Raw genomic sequence first — 17,017 nt, 5'->3', positions numbered from 1 at the left:
TTTTCCCCCCGAAATCTTGTTCCCAGAGGGAGAACTGTGGCGCATTTAGGGTATGACTAGGTCTGTCTGTAGGGCTCATACTTATGTTTTTAGACTAGGGATAGTCTAATGTTGATTTTTTAAATCCTGGGAGGAGGATCTTAAAGTCCTAGAGGGGATATATTGTTGATAGAGTTGTTTGATCGGTGTAATATGCATTTATAATATTGTGTGTAGTCTGTCTTTGTTTGTGTTCACAGATGGAGGATCACACGTAACGGATACATTATCTGTTACATACACATGAGGAGCAGCTCCTCTGCCTTCGCTCTACTGACAGGATAGGGAGTCCCATCTCTGTATTCCGGGGGGCGGTGGTAACCTTTGCCATGAAGAAAGTCCAGGACCTATACGGCCACCAGGACTAAAACATGTTGGCACTAGGGTCTTAGGACCATAACACTCCTATTGACCCAATTTGTAAGATTTTTTTAACAACTCTGACAGACCCAGGAATAAAGGGAAACCAGGGGTCGGCCTGAGGTTTTTTAATCTTTAATCCCCCTGGTCTTCACTTATCATAAGAACTCCCAACACTGTGGTTGAGCCCACCCCGACCTGTAGGCGTCGGGTTGACACGATGATGAAGCACGACACCACTAGGGTGTGTGAGGGTAATTAAACAAATAGTGTTTTCCTTCCTCCCGTTTAGATTGAGTTAGGTGTATCCCTACAATTGATATTTCCTCCTTTTTTTTTACAGTTAAGACTTCTGTTCTACTGACACATGCTGGTTCATTGGAGTATATTTTTTGTGGATTAATGATCAATTCAGGACCCACAAGATGAAGGGCCTTAAAGGCTATGCATAGAGATTTGAACACCACCCGCTTTCTAACCGAGAGCCAGTGGGGTGGGGGGAGAGCCTTGGAAACCGATTGATTTTTCGGTATTCCTAAAAGAAGTCTGGCCACTGCATTTTGGACCATTTGGAGCTTGTCTAGAGATTTCCTATGGGAAATCCATTGCAGTAGTCAATTTTGGATAAGACCAGAGCAGTGATCACTGCTTTACGTAGGTCTTGAAGGATGAAAGGGAAAACCTTCCTCAGTGATTTAAAAAGTAAAGAAACATGACGAGGTGATGGTATTAGCGTGTCCCACAAAAGAGAGTTTTTAATCAGATTGGACTCCCAGATTATTCACCTTAGACACAGGAGTTGGGAGCACACCAATTTCTTGAGGCCACCAGTTAGGGGACCAAAATGATGGCTGATTGCCAAACAGCAGCACTTCAGTTTTATCCGAATTGAGTTTCAGACTATTGTTGGGCATCCAACGGCCAATCTGTGACATGCAGTTGTGGAAATGCTCTCCCGTACTGTCAGGGTTTTATGTGACTGACACTACTATTTGAGCATTGTCAGCATAGGACACAAATGAGAACCCAAGACCCTTGATCAGAGAGGCTAACAGGGTAACATACAGATTAAAAAGGGTGGGACTGAACGCCAACCCTTGTGGTACCCCACAAGGAAAAGTGAAAGAGGTGGATCTGTGACCGTTACATTCCACAAACTGCGATCTGTCAGTGAGAAAGGGTCTGAGTAACTTGAGAGTGGTACCTCTAACTCCTATCTCGAACAGGCATTTGATAAGAAGTTCATGACTGACAGTATCGAACGCTTCTGAAAGCTCTAACAGAATTAGGGCAGCGTTCCCTCCTTTATCTAAGGTTGTTCTGATGTATTCAGCAGCTGTGATCAAGGCTGCTCAGTGCTTTGTTGGCTTCTGAATCCAAACTGGGAGGAATCCAGTATCTTATGATCCTGGCTGAATAGAGACAGCTCAGTGTTTATGGCCTTCTCAAGCAGCTTGGCCGGAAAGGGAAGTCGGGAGACTGGCCTGTAATTGTTGGGGTTGTCTGCATCCAGATTTGGGTTTTTTAAAAGAGGAAGAATTGATGCAATTTTCGGGAAAGTAACTAAGGTGGAGCATTTGGTTAAAGATCTCTAAGAGGTGTCCAGAGACTATGGTAGGGGCTAATTGTAAAACTCTAGTTGGGCAAGGATCCAACGGCGACCCTGATTTGATTAGACAGGTTGGTTACTTGACCAATTGTAAGGGGGGGAAATGCAGAAAGAATGGTATTCCTGGATAGAGACTGAAATAAGGAATCAGGTTCCAAAGAGTTGGCTTCACTAAAAGTACTTCCTGCTTTGGGCCCGTTGGAAGCTGCTGACTGTGGGTTAATGTTCGAGGAGGCTCCTACTGGGTCCAGGCTGGAAGTTAGCGCATTGAAGATAACTTCTACTATATTTTAAAAAAATGTAGCAAGTCTGTTACAGAAAGTGGCGTCCCCTTTGAGATTCCTGGCTGGTGGGGGGATGCTAAGCTTGTGCACTGTGGAAAAGAACTCTTTGGGAGTGTTCAATGCAGAGTTGATTTTATTTATAAAAAAGTAAGATTTGGCTTTGCTCAGCTGTTTTTTATAGTGTAATAGTTCTGCCTTATAAGAACCCTTGTCCCCAGCACTGTAATTTAGCCTCTACTTTCTCCCTAGTCGTCTACAGGATTGTTTGGTCAGTCGGAGCTCTCCATTGAACCATGGTTCAGATGGTGCTGTTTGGTTATTATTTCAGCGTTTGGTAGGCGCTATACTGCCAATGGACTCGCTTATCCATTGATGATAGTCATCAGTAGCTTGATCAGGAGATACTGGTTTATTAGATTCATTTAGTGTCCTCGTGAACTGGCCTTCCGAAATTAGGTGCCAAGGTCGGTAGCTGGAAGTTAGTGAAATAATAGGTTCCTCCAAACTGCGGCCCACTAAGTTCAGTTGGAATATTACTGCCTTATGGTCGGACCATGTTAGCGGTAGAGTGGGAGAAACATGAATAAAAGAACAGTCTGAGAAAATGCCATCTAGGGTATGGGCACCAGAATGCTTGGGCTCGCAAACTAGTTGTGACAAGCCTAATAGAGCAAAAGAGGCTATAAGATCCTGAGTATCTAAGTAGTCCCTATTCTCCAGATGAAAGTTAAAGTCGGCAAGGATGGTAAAATCAGCGGAGTTAGCCTTAATGTCCTATGGTGACTTATCCAGATTTAGAAACGTATTTCTGGAACCTGAGGGGCCTATAGATCAAGGCACCGTTAAAGGAGTATTTATGTGACAGAGCAATTTTGAAAACCAGGGCTTTGCAGCAAAGGGGGTCAAACCTAACCATGAATTTGTCTTTAAAGACTGCCTCTGCTCCCTTAGCGATCTAGCCTAATTGACGAAAAGCTTGGGGATGGGGGGGGGGGTAGGTGTAGGTGTCAGAGACCAAGTCTGTCCCTGACATAGCGTCAGCCGTGTCTCGCTTACAAAAGCGATATCAATATTGGCACTGTCGAAAAAATCTGCCATTTCCAAAGCATGTTTTATGAGTGACTGAGCATTCAACAGACTGGATTTTATCATTTCTGCCATGCTATTTCGAGTACTCGCCACAGAAAGGCTTGGTAAGTGGGCCTTAAATCTCTTGAGTCTGAGAGAAGACCGGGCAAGTTTGACATCCTAGTGCATCTTCAGGGGACAGCGTGGGGCCTGTGCAGCACCGGGCTTTGTAATTGAGAGTGAGTAGCTCTTTCCTACTGTACCTCAAGCCAACAAGGTGCACGGGAGCAAAACTGGCAGGGGGGCTGGCGCTGAGCGCGACCGGTGCGCGGAGGGGCGCAGATGGGCTTGCCTATTACGTGCCATCTGCACTCCCGCTGGGCGCGTCTGTGCTGCGGCTCCCATTAAATAATGTGGAAGGGTAAGCCAGTCTGAAGACCAGACCGCTGACCCTTCCAAGATGGCAGCTGTGCGTGTGCAAACAGAACTGATGCACACCCAGGCACAGCTGATGGCCGCAAGTCAGCCCGGCAGATTAGGTAAGGCAGCTTTTGTTTTAAAATACTGTTCGTTTACTCATTGTTAAAAAATATGCCCCCAAAAAATGCCCAGTTAAAATAAATTACTCCTTCATCCTGCAAAACACAGCAGTGCAGGAGAAAGCAACACATTGAAACAGTGCAGGAATAAAAGTTAGAAGAGCCTTACTAGGCTGTCGTTAGGGTAGGTATTTTCCCAGGAGTCTGTTGAGCATAAGGAATCATCTTGCCCGTAGGGAATGGTGGGAGACATTTAAAACATTCGTACATAACCTATATTGAAAACAGACACGTTTGTAGATGTCCATACAACATTATAATACTGTAGGAGTTGGTCCATATCTAGTTTGAGTAAGGAAAATTGAACTAACATATTTCAGGATAAAGAATATGAGGCAGCATACAAATATATATATCTTCAGAGAAGAGCCACATGTATATGTAAACTTTGTTTTTGTTTTTAATCTTCTACCTATATGTATACTAGGAGAAACTTCCCAAGAGCTTTAAAATAGCACAACGTCCTGTAACACAGTCAATGCAAAACAATTGTTACATATATGTTACCAGAAAGAGCCTCGCCTCAGCTGAACAGATGACAAAGTACCTCCTGGCCTACAGCTGCATCTCCATACTGCACAGACGCCAGGCAGTAGTGCTGCATGAACATGTGGGTTCTTCTTTAGGTTTCAGCACAGCAAATACTTTCCAACGTCACTCCAGCTAAAAGAGCTGCTGATGTAGACACTGATCTGGTGGAGTGTGCCATAGCCCTTCTTGTTAAATGCTTGTCAGTCTTATCGCGACAAATCTATATTGTTGCAGAATGTCATCTAGCTACAGTGCTGTAGTGACAGCTGGCCGTAACTGTACGGCACTAGTAACTGATCAGTGTTTCGAAAGTCTTTTGTTCTTTGCAGGTAGAATTTGAGACATCGCTTGATGTTAAGCATACACAGCGCTGGCTCATCTAGTGTAGTTGGTTTTGGAAAGAAAGACGGGAGTATAACTGGTTCGTTAAGATGAAACCGAGATAAAACTTTAGGGATGAAGGTAGGATTAGTTCTGAGGGTCACAAAATCCTCCGTGCACTGAGGAAATGGTTTCTTAATATTGAACTCCTGTATTTCACTAACCTAAGTGAGAGCCAGAAGAATAGCCACTTTCCATGTTAGCAATTTCAATTCAGTTCTGTGACTCGACTCAAACGGTTGTTTCATCAATTGTGAGATAGCCATATTGAGTTTCCATTCCGGAGGGCGTGCTCACACCGTAGGAAAGGCACGGAAAAGACCTTTCACAAATTGTTTCACCAGACTAGTAGCACAGAGGGAAGTAAGCTGAGAGGATCTTCTGGACCGAGAGATCGAGGCAAGGTGCACTTTTACTTAGGCAAATGTGAGACCGGATTTTGCTGAAAAGAGGAGATATGGCAAAATCTGCTCTGGTGATGCTTGACACTAATGTTAATTGTTTTGCTGGAACCAGAAGCTAAACAGTTTCCATTTAAGCCTGTACGGTTTGTTAGTACTTTCAGCTCTAGACTTTGCAAGGATATCCCTGCATTCCTGTAAAATATCCATCTCCATGAACTCCAGTGACAGGCATGCAAGTGAAGAGAAGCATGTTCCAGGTGACATACCTGATCCTTGTCTCTGGTCAGGAGAGATGGTGACGGATGCACACATATGGGTCTGGACTCCGAGATGAGGAAGTTCCGGGAACAATGTTGTCTGGGCCATCTGGGCGCTATTAGTATCAGACGGCAGCGCTCCAATTTAATTTTGGTAAGTACCCTGGGAATCAATGGGATGAGGGAAAAGTGTAGGCATATATCCCTGATCATCCCATCGAAAGGGCATTGCCCCATGATCCTGGGAGAGGGAACCTGCTGCCATAGGACTGACATTTCGTATTGTCCTTCGTGGCAAAGAGTTATAGAGCTGGTTTTCCCCACAGTGCAAACACTCTGTCCAGTTGCTGTTGATTCAGTTCCCAACCATGGCAGCTGTTTTTTTGCTCTACTGAGGGCATCTGCTAGGGTGTTGTGAAGACCCCAGACATGTTCATTCTTGAGAGATATGCCCCATTCCGTTGTCCAATCCCACAATTCTTGCGATAGCATGTGGGACCTGGTTCCTCCCTGCTTGTTGATGTAATACATGCTGATCGTATAGTCCGCACGAACCAGCGTGGAAAAACCTGCTATTCTTGGTAAGAAAGCTTGCAGGGACCCAAATATGGCCTTGAGCTCTAGACTCTTGATGTGTTTCAGTTTTTGAGCACTGGACCACTTGCCCTGAATCTGGAGATCTTGAAGTTGGCCGTCCATGGAGGCGTCCGCCATTAAAATGAAATCTGGGATTGACTGGAGAAAGGCAAGACCTATTGGAAGATTTGGCCTGTGGTACGAACATTATAGGGCTTCCTTCATGCCCAGAGAGATGTATAGTGTCTTCGAAGTATCCCGATATCTGCAACCACTGATGTTAAACCTCTTCCCGTAGAGGTCTAATCCTTAGCCTGGCTAACGGACGAGGTCTATCATTGATGAGCACATGCTAAGGAGTGATTTGTACTTCCTTACAGAAACAAACCGTTTTCCTGAAATGGCCAGGGCTAACTTCTGCAGACGCAGTTGTCGTTTGTCTGAAAGGAAATCTTTGCAATGGACCATGTCTAGCCTGGAGCCCAGAAACAATATGGTATGACTAGAACAAGTGATGACTTGTTTTGATTCACTGACAATCCTAGACTGTGCAACAGCTGTAGACAAGCCTTTGTAGTTTTGATGACTTGCAGTGCCTTTGGCGCTTTCAGCAGCCAGTCGTCCAGGTAGGGGATAACCTGGTGACCTTGAGTTTGCAGAGCTGCAGCTACCGGGGCGAGGCACTTGGTAAATATTCTTGGTGCAGATTTGAGGCCGAAAGGGAGGACCTTGAATTGGTAGTGGGTCCCAGCTACAGTGAACCTGAGAAATGTTCGATGGATGGGGATGTGGAAGTATGCGTCTTCTGGATCAAGAGAGGTCATGAACTCTCCTCTGCTGAGGCGATGCGGGATATCAGCAAGTGTTACCATCCTGAATGTTTGTTTCCTTAGGAATTTGTTGAGTTTTCTCTGGTCCAGTATTGGTCTCAACTCCCCTGATTTCCGCTTTATTATGAAAAAACAAGAGCAGAAACCCTGTCCATTTGGCAGTACCGAAACCTCTTCGATTGCTCCTTTCGAAAACATGAGCTTGGCCTCTTTGTGTAATAAGTGAAGACAGGAGTGGGGGTCTACCCTGGGTGGGGTAATTAGCGGCCGCTCTGTGAACTCCAGGGTATAGTCATAGGTGACCAGATCCAATACCCATTGGTCCGCTGTTATGTTCTAGAAACAGAAGCAAAAAACTCTGCCAACAATTTCTTTATCTAATGTGATACGTCACTGATATGTACAAAAACTCTCCTAGATGAGGTACCCTTCATATAGAGATCATGCAAACATTCAAATAGGAAATATGTTTTAAAAAAAAAATGTATGCAGCATTATAAAAAAGATATCAAACAAGATTATTTCAATAATAGTTGCACACATCATAGGCTGCACATGCACACACTATCAACCAGAGAAGCAGACACTGACTCATTCATACTCACACATTCCACCACATAAATAATACATAATACATAGAGATATGCCGTATATGAAACAAACACAAAATTTACATCAGCATATGAGCATCAGAGCATATGAGCATCAGACAGGATATGTTGATACAAGAACTCCAAAGTTTGTTGCTCTTCATAATACAACACTAGTATAGTCCATATGCAGATTGATTCTCCACAAAAATAATCGCAGACAAGAGGAGTAAGGTTACTACAGCGCCGGCGCGCGTTTCGGTGTCAGACCCAAAGTCCGGGTCAAACCTTCATCAGGGCAACAAGGTCGCGTGGAAGCAAATCGAGAAAGGCCTGGGTTGTACTGCCAGGACGACAGTCAAAATATTAAGGAGACAGATGATACAAACAAACGCGTGGACTGGGTGACGAGACGGGCGACCAACCCCACTGGGAATAGCCTATACTCCCACAACAGATTACACCCTCTCCTCCTAGTGCCTTCGCAGCCCTCACCCCTTTGGACCAACGGCCAGCACACCCTCCGTCCACCGTAGCCATTCGCCCTCGACCCCGTTTCGTGATTCCCCCTTCCTCATGTTTTTGGAGACAGTTTCCTCCCACAGTTTTTAGTTCAGTTACAGTCGGCGGTTTAGATACCGACTTACCTATCGCATATTATCATTGACTGCATAGTAAGGGGTCATATATGCGAACACGGTGGAGATACTTACACCAGTCTTCACCATTGCATAGCCGAAGAGACAAGCTACAGTGGGACGCAACTTCATACAATAAGCTAACTCACCAGCAAATCTGCGTGTGACGTTGTATAATCCTTCAGAAAGATGGATTCAGGTCCAAATACACCTCAAGGCGGGCACCGTTCTCACAACCGGAACTCAGTTTCCCTTTCTGCCACTGATCCTGGGGCTCTGATATCCAGTTCTGTATTGTTTTTAAAATCTCCCCCACTGGGAGGTTTGGTACCTTGAAAATTCGCCTAGGTCCTTCATTCTCTAATGAGGCATTTAAGATCCATCACTTTCTTCCTCTGAATTCGTTCTCTGATGTTTAACTGACTGGTTGTACCTAAAATTTGATCCTTTTCTAAAAAGAACAGACTATTAAATTCATGACCTATGGCCATTATAGCCTATGGTATTTATTAATTATTGCTTGATTATGGTACAGTGTGACTCCCATCTCGGCGACGGGGAAGGATTCAAGCATGTGAATCTATGAGATACCTCAATACTGGATAACTTATATTCCACCTCTCCTCTCCTAAGTTATCAAATAGACATCCCACTATTTGCCCACCAAGTGGGAGGAGTGTCAATGGACATTATGGGAGGTGCCACTTTATGTCTGTTCTGTGCCTTTCAGCAGACTAATCCCCAGATTGATGTATTCATATTGCTTTCATTAATCCTGATACTGTGCTCGGTTAGCATTATCCTGTCACGTCATACTGTACTTGTAAACTATCTCAATAAAAATAATTTGAAAAAAGGGGCATTAAGGGAGGGGATATCATTTCTTTGCTTGATACTAGGGCAAGTGAGGCCTGTAGGGAAGGTGACACCTCACAGAAGTACGTTTTGGCAAGTAATTGGAACATTTTGTCTCAACACACGCTCTCCCTTTTGGTGAATCTACGAGTTACTGTTTGTATTAAGAGATGGAACAGCTAAACATTTCAAAATAATTGTTGGTATTTAAAGAACATGGGTACTCCTGCATTGGTTTAGGTAGGGTTAGACAAGCATGGTAAAGGTACATTACTTTTTACACTAAGTAGTCACAGCACCAAGACTGCTAACAAGTCTTGCTGATATATGTTGCTAGACTAACTTGCAGACAGTGAACACATTCAGATGCGTCTTTTATGTTCATGGTGCCCCATAGCTAGGCTTAGCAGTAAAACATTTAGAAGAAATGATGATTATTTATTATCATCAGAATCCTTCCTTTAAAAATGTATCATGTTCATTTTGTTTCAGATTTCTCAAAATACCCAGTGGTCTATTTTTGCAATTATCCAGTCTATTCCACCCTTTCACCAACAGTGTTGTCTGGCTTAATAAACCACTGACATAGGCAGAATCAAAGGTCAATCAATAACATCTCCTCAAGACCCAAAGTATATCCTTGAGATCCACAGAGGAGAGGCCCCTCTGGACTCTGGTAAATCATATTTCTCTAATGATTCCTTATCTTAAGAAGTTTATTCATGACTTAAAATCACAACCTCCAAATTTGCTGGTTGATCTTGATTATCATGCTGACAATTGATACACCGGTAATGCTGTTGTGTTGCAAGTCCTAACTGATCTTTAGCGAAGGTTTATTTTGTCTTCTTGATGCCTCAGAATGCTGGCTCTATTAGCCCCATTACTGGAGGAAAATGATGACTCAGGAATTTGGCATGAATGGTACTTGAAACATGTGGCAGCTCAGCACATTCCATACAAAAGGAACTGCTGCCTAAGTTGTGTTCTGTGGAGGCCTCATTCTAACATGAAAGAAAGAAGAGGAGATCATGTAAATAAGGTTTGATAGCCCAAAAACTAAAGTGACCTTACACTGCTACAAAAGAAGCCACGACTGTTTACATTTAGGTATTAAAGTATGAAACTTATCAGGTCTTTAATCATTGATGATCATGTAAAGACTAATCTCCAATATCCCTTACAAAGACGTGTTCAAAATGCATGCCCAAAAAATTGCAAGTGATACTCAAAAAGGCACTTAAATACTGCATCAATCTCAACAAAACATGGCCATGTTTCCTTAATATTCCATCTTCCACAGTAGATAAAATGATAACATTCAAAACCGTATGCACCTTTCATAAGGGATTCTGGTGTAGGAGTCCTCACCAAATACCTGGCCCACAGCATCCCATTAATCCACTTTAATCAGTTGTATCCAAATCATATGGAGGATTCTCAGAAAAGGGACCTTTAGAGCAACTGGTCCTGCACTCTGCAAACACCTGCACTAGTCCCTAAAGACTCAACCATCAATTTTACAGGAAAGGTAGGAAAAAGTACCCTTTGGGGACAATTCTTTCACAGATTTTATGAAAGAAAACGGTCCTCCCTGTGGTCCACCGGTTTACTGTTGCATATAGAGCCTGTCCTTTCACACAGGAGGCCTATCTCAGCAAGCCTGCTGTGGACAGTGCCTTTTTGTCAGACATGGAATTTTTGGGATTTTGAGTTTGTGGCCCTCTTTTTCTGACTTTCACTCTTTCTCAGACTTGTTATTATTATTGGACTCCTTCCATGCATGAACTCTACTAAAATATTCTCCCCGGTCTGCTCTTCCGCCCTTATGTCTTGGGTGCAGCCTTCATCTTCCTTCCCCCTTTTTCATTTCAATGTATCTTCCATTGCATCTTCCTATTTAAATTTCCCATTTGCTTCTGGACTTTGGCTTCCACTTTTCTCTTATCCTTCTCCCCCGATAACTTCCACAAAAAGGAATAGCAAGCTTTATAATATTTGTTAAGGTTTATTCATGTGCTTTTCCAAGTAAAGTAGACGCAATGCCCAGCCACCTGCATCCCTGTACAATTAATTTCAGCTGCTGTTTTTCAACATGGTGCATTGTGTCTTATACAATGGTACACAGTGTGCAACATGACCAGCAATAAAAGTTTATGAAAACACTGTATCCCCCTCATCGCAAGGTGTTATATGCAGGAAGTAGAAAGCAACAGAGTTTAATCCCTTAACTATGTCCCATTGGGGAACAAGAGGCTTTTGGACTATTGTTTGGTTTAAAACAATGCCAAAAATTTGTTGAAATGGATTGAGTTTGTTCCGTATTTTCTTGATTTCAGCAGTCCCACCCCAAAGTGATCTATTAGGCCTGTGCTCCTGCCACTGTCTCACTGTATAGTGCACTGTAGTGGCAGAATGTATTCAATGGTACTTGAGTCTGGTACACCACTTGTTGTCTTGCAGGCATGAAGGTCTTAGTTCATAGGATCAGTTTACAGAAGGCTGCCATAATACAGTTAATCAGATACACAAGTTGTTTTTGCTCCATTGCGTTTGTTTTCCCAAGGGATACTGTTCCTGAATTACATAGCAACCGTGGTCCTGTAAATATGTTAACCAAGTGCACTCTGGAAAATCTGCAGAGAAGAATTGCTGTATTGTGCCCTCTCATGTACCTCAGTGCTTGATGCTCTATATTAACACAGGAAATGGTGACTAGGGCTGCATTCTAAGAAGAGACATTATATTTCTAGGTTTGTTTTCATTTTTTTATGTGTTTGTGTGTGTGTTTATACATTGCTGCTGGGCATACAATCATGTAAGAAAGGGATATCTAAGATCATAACTTAACATGCCAACTACTCTAAGTTAGAACAAGATAGCTGAAAGACAACTCTGGCCCATCTAGATCAGCGTTCTTCGTAAAGTCAAAATCCATGGAGAATAATCTTTATGCAGCTCATTCCGAGTGGATAAGTTGTGCTACTGCCACACCTCTAATGAGGCCAGCCTGGCTGATGCACTGGATTCATCTTGTCTGCTAACTCCATTTCTGAAGCGTGGTGGGATAAAGTGACCATATACAATGTTGACATCATTTTCAATGCTTATGCGCTGGCACGACCAGCCCCTGAACATCAAAAGGAGCATAAACCGATATCTGATCTGGCCAGTAAGCTAGGATGTGGAATACGTTGATACTCTTGTACTGAATTAAAAAGAATACATCTGAAAAGTTGTAAAGAGAGAAAGCTATAATGGTGTTAGAAACTTATTGAATGGTACAGAGTGTAGCCACTTTCTCCAGCCAGCTTTCATATTTCATTTAACCAAGTGGTGCTATATTGAGGTCTGCTAGAAGATAGACACTTATGCCTCAGTTAGTCTGGATCTGAGGCCTGTGGAAGATCTTGTAGAGTGAAATATCCTGAAAATAATTAACTTTGTTAAACAATAAAGTTTCTGTGCAATGTCTGTAGTAGGTTTGACAATAAGGTATGCTATGTGCTTTTATAATTTCAAACTTTAGTATCAGGTACCCCACAGATGAAAATGCACTGTGAAAAAAGTTTACTGCTTTTACCCCGTTGACTTATGATGATGTATTTTTCTTAAATGCCATTTTCTTCCACTCTGTGAATGTACGCATGTTCAATTAAGTGTATTTTCCTGTTCATCTGTTAAAAATAAACAATATTTTTCTAAATTAGTTGAGTGGGTATGAAGACATTGGATAAACTCAAATCAAATCAGAGTTTATTGTTATTAGTTAATAAAAACCATCACAATATACATATGCAATCCTTTTTTTTTAAATAGTCACTTATCTTAGAAACATGAATTATTATTGTTACAGCTCAGGAAAATCTTGTTGTCACGATAAAAAACATTGTAATTATAAAATGTATTCAGTCATTAATAGGGATACTCTTCATCATTGCTATAAATTGACTATGCCTCAATATAAAGTGTCAGCATCTTGGATAAACTCATCATTTACCAACAGGAAGGATTGTGTCACATATAGGTTTTGTTTTAAAATATATGACAAATGCATGTGCAGGACTTGAACAGGGTTGGTGATTGTGCAGCAAGTAGAGATTGAAGTTAATAGTCGTTCACTGCAGTGAAATCGTATCAATGAGATACACATCTAGAGTGAATGCTCATAACATTGGCTATAGATCGAAATCTGCCTACTCTATAGCCATTGTTGCAGCTTCAAAAGGTAGGTTATGGTCTGTTTTCAAGACAACAAATGGAATCACTTACCTCAAGACAAAGTATAAAATAAACACATGTATTGCCATTTTCAAACACTCATCCAATACAGAGTTAATAGGGCATTTAATTGTAATAGAATGTGATTTTTTCAGTCCGCCACAAAACACTGAAACCAGAGTTACTGACAACGGATCCTAACTCCTTCACATAGAATTTCGTTGATGAGTTTCTAATCTTTTTTCCCCCCAGTGAAGCAGCTGTGAAAGAAATGCTAAAGATTCCAAAGAGCTGGCAGCTAGGTAGCTGCAATCTATTGTGGCTTTTTTCATATTGGACATCGCCTGTACCTTTCTGCCGTACTAGGTCTCCTGAGGAAGTATAATTTTATGAACATCAGGTTTTGCAAACACACAGTTATTTGCTTGGTTTTCTTGGCTGTCTCTTCATAAGAAAGCATTTTGCTTGCTGACCGACTGAATGAGGATTGGCAGCCCTCTCAGCACTTTGAGAAAATAGCAAGCGCATTGAAGTGTATTGGAACAGCACACTACCACACAAGGCTTGTGGCGAGTGCTGCAAAAGCATTATTTCGTCTACCAGTCCTTTGAAACCTTAGCTGGGGAAGGCCTCGAATATTGCTTCTATTCTCTGAGGGACCCCACAACACCCTTTGCCAACTTTATGTCAAGACCAGAGGCTCATATTATGTTGTCTTTCTTACTGTTTTTTTTTTTTTTACAACAGCCAGCTAATGGCAAAGAAAAACATACCTAGAAATCCAATATTAAACTAAATGCTCAGGAAACTCTCCTGCATGATTAAAAATGTAAACTACACACATGTGTGTGTGTGTGTGTGTGTGTATGTGTGTGCGTGTGTGTGTGTATGTATGTGTGTGCGTGTGTGTGTGTATGTGTCTGCGCGTGTGTGTGTAGCAAGCGGCACAACTCTGGAATCTTGTAAGTCCTTTTTTTGAAATTTTAACAAACAAGTGCATCTTGTAGTCAAGATATAGCCTATACGTTTCGACCATGGCCTTCCACAGGGCCATAGAGTTGTGCCATTAGATTGTCTATTTAAAGGGGCAAACAAACCCTTGGTACCACCACCCAATTAAAATCAATCTTCAATAGTCGAGAACTAGAACTCTGAACCCCTTCTTTCTGAGACATTCAAAGGTCTCCAATTTGGCCTCATTCAGGATTACATACTTAGGAAAATATTTTCATACACTTTGTTTGTACAACTTATTAAGTCAAGTACTAAATGTACATGTATCTTGTAACATCTGACGAAGTTTAATTCTTATTTTCTGTTTACTTTTTGTGTCTACTTTTATAACCTGGTACAGTATCCCAAGCAATATTCACAGTACAATTTATGTTTTCACATGAATATATCACATCCAAAATGGTAATAGTTCCCCAAACTTTGCTACTCAATTTGGAATCATTTCTTTCACCCATCTTTAGTTTCATGTTAATCATTTGTGCAAATTTTGGATAAATCTTGAATAGTTAGACAAAATCAAGTTATACTTTTTTTGACCTGATAAAGTACCTGACGTCTTTTATATAATAGCATTTTGATCGCAATGATTCTGTCACCCAAAAAGGAGCCAGAAGCCCTCTATCTGATTCGCATTGCATCATTTAGCAGTGCTCTCAATTCGTAGGCAGTTTTTCAATTTAACATTGAATAAGAGAAATTGTTTCGTACATTATCATCAATAACTCGAAAAGTGCTAAGTGTGCTTTCTAAAGTGCTCGATTTGCTGGGTCAATGAAGTCATGGTTGTAATATTTCTCTTCCAGGGGATACTCATCAATAGTCATAAGCACTGAATAATCCCCGCCCATGTGCGGGACACCGGAGCATATACAGCAATACATATATATGTATGTTTAGAACCCCAAGTACTTCCAGAAAAAACATACATATATACATGTATGCACACACAGATATGCAGCCTATAACATGCCCAATAGACTGAACAGCCAAAATTACATAGATTTCTGGTGTAGGAAAATAATATCACATGTAAATAAAGTAGCAAAGAACATATAATGTAGTAGTGTTCAAAAGCAACCCTTTATTTTCATAAAGAAAAAACAGGTAAGTGTAGGCAATATGGTCTTAGGCTGCATTGATGAATAATTATCCTCGCATAACAAAAAGCGTGGCATCTTGCCTTTAAGGCTACAGAGAACCTGGACACCGTGCCTTTAAGACCTCCCTGCTCCCATCATGCACCACAGGTAACAGTTAGGTCAGTTCTTTTTTTCGGCTCTTTCTGTGAGGATCCTGGAGCTTGAGCTCTGTCTTTTTCAGACTTTTTCAGTCAGAATTTGTTTCTAAACTACTTCATTCGACATTTTTCTTAGCTGGTAATAGTTTTTAACTATTTTCTGACATTTTTACTATCTTTTTATGTCAGAAATGCCAGCTTTGTTTAACAAATGTCCTTCCTGTGGGAAGAAGATGGCTAAGTCCGACCCTCACTCTATGTGTTTACCATCCTCGCACAATCCACAGAAGTGTTACTACTGTCAGCAACTTTCTAAAAGAACTTTGCGTGACAGAGAAAAGCTCAAACTGCATGCGTCGATGGAGAGAGGAAGAACCAGCAGTGGCCTTGATTCTCATTCTAAGAGGCCCTCCTCTCATGGACAGCATCAGAAGACCAGATCTCCTTCACCTGCTTCCAGAAGAAAGCAGATTCCAGAGTTCTCGCTGTCAGCGTCAAAATCAACATCAGAAAAGCAGGCAGGTCACTCTAGAAGGTCGAGGGACAGATCGCCATCGAGAAGACAAGAACCAACGTTGACAAAAAGTAAGTTGGCGTTGAGGCATGCTTCGGGCTCGAAGCATGTGAGCGAAGGCAGGTCTATGTCGAAACATCAGTCGACATCAAGACACCGATCGACGAGATCTCCGCCCCCTTCTCGAAGGTCGGCGTCGAGACACCCCTCTTTGACACATAGATGGGCGACGAGGAAATCGATGTCGAAGGCATCACATACCCATCGCCGTTCGCCGTCGACAAGGCGTTCGACATCGAGGAGGCCTATGTCGAGAACATCAACGCTGAGACATGAATCCTCCAGTGTGTCCCCACAGCGTTCGACGTCGGTGGTGGCGTTATCAGGATCGACGTCGAGACAAAAGTCGCCGTCAAGGGAGAGGATTGTTGCCACTGATAAGGACGTACCTGAAAAGCCAAGATAGACGTCGAGGACACAGCGGTCGACGTCGAGAGAAGTGTCATCTTCTCCTGGGCTTCACATTATTCAAGTTACACCTGAAAAATCTTCGACTCCAAGACAGAAGTCTCTAGACTAGACTAGACTTCCTGGAGCAAGATTCTCAAAATCTGTCGCCCCCAAGAACGTCGGGGGATATTTTCCACACAGGTCTCAAAGAAGGTCTCGATCACCTGAGTAGGCGCTGAAGGTCAAGAGGGCATTTAAGTTCTCGCCGCTCTCCTATTCCTAAAAGACGACGTAGATCTCCAACAACAACTAGGTTAATGAGGTCTTCGATTAAAGATTACTCTCCCACTCTGTCCACTACACCCCCATCAAGGGTGTCCCCCATAGACTATCTTTGTAGGGGTGCCAACAAACTGAATACCACTATGTATATTCCGCCAATTTTTACATCAGTGATTTTTGAAACTTTACATCACAAATATTCTGCAAAGCCTCTTCTACCTTTGGTCCCAGGACTGTTGGAACCTGCAATGCAGACCTTCCTTACACCGGCCACTGTG

At 42.3% G+C, this 17,017-nt stretch overlaps 1 long non-coding RNA gene across 1 annotated transcript in view; it reads right to left on the bottom strand.

The window, feature by feature from the left end:
* The window catches only part of LOC144798450 (uncharacterized), a 1,486,395-nt gene that overhangs the window by 742,010 nt on the left and 727,368 nt on the right, over window positions 1-17,017 (bottom strand). The window contains exon 12 of the long non-coding RNA XR_013603538.1: window positions 12,605-12,698. This is a non-coding gene — a long non-coding RNA (uncharacterized LOC144798450). The remainder of the gene's footprint in view (window positions 1-12,604; window positions 12,699-17,017) is intronic.

The sequence above is a fragment of the Lissotriton helveticus genome, chromosome 12 (genome assembly GCF_964261635.1).
Source record: "Lissotriton helveticus chromosome 12, aLisHel1.1, whole genome shotgun sequence".
In the NCBI taxonomy this organism is placed as follows: Eukaryota; Metazoa; Chordata; class Amphibia; order Caudata; family Salamandridae; genus Lissotriton; species Lissotriton helveticus.
This window is presented reverse-complemented; position numbering and strand designations above follow the sequence as displayed.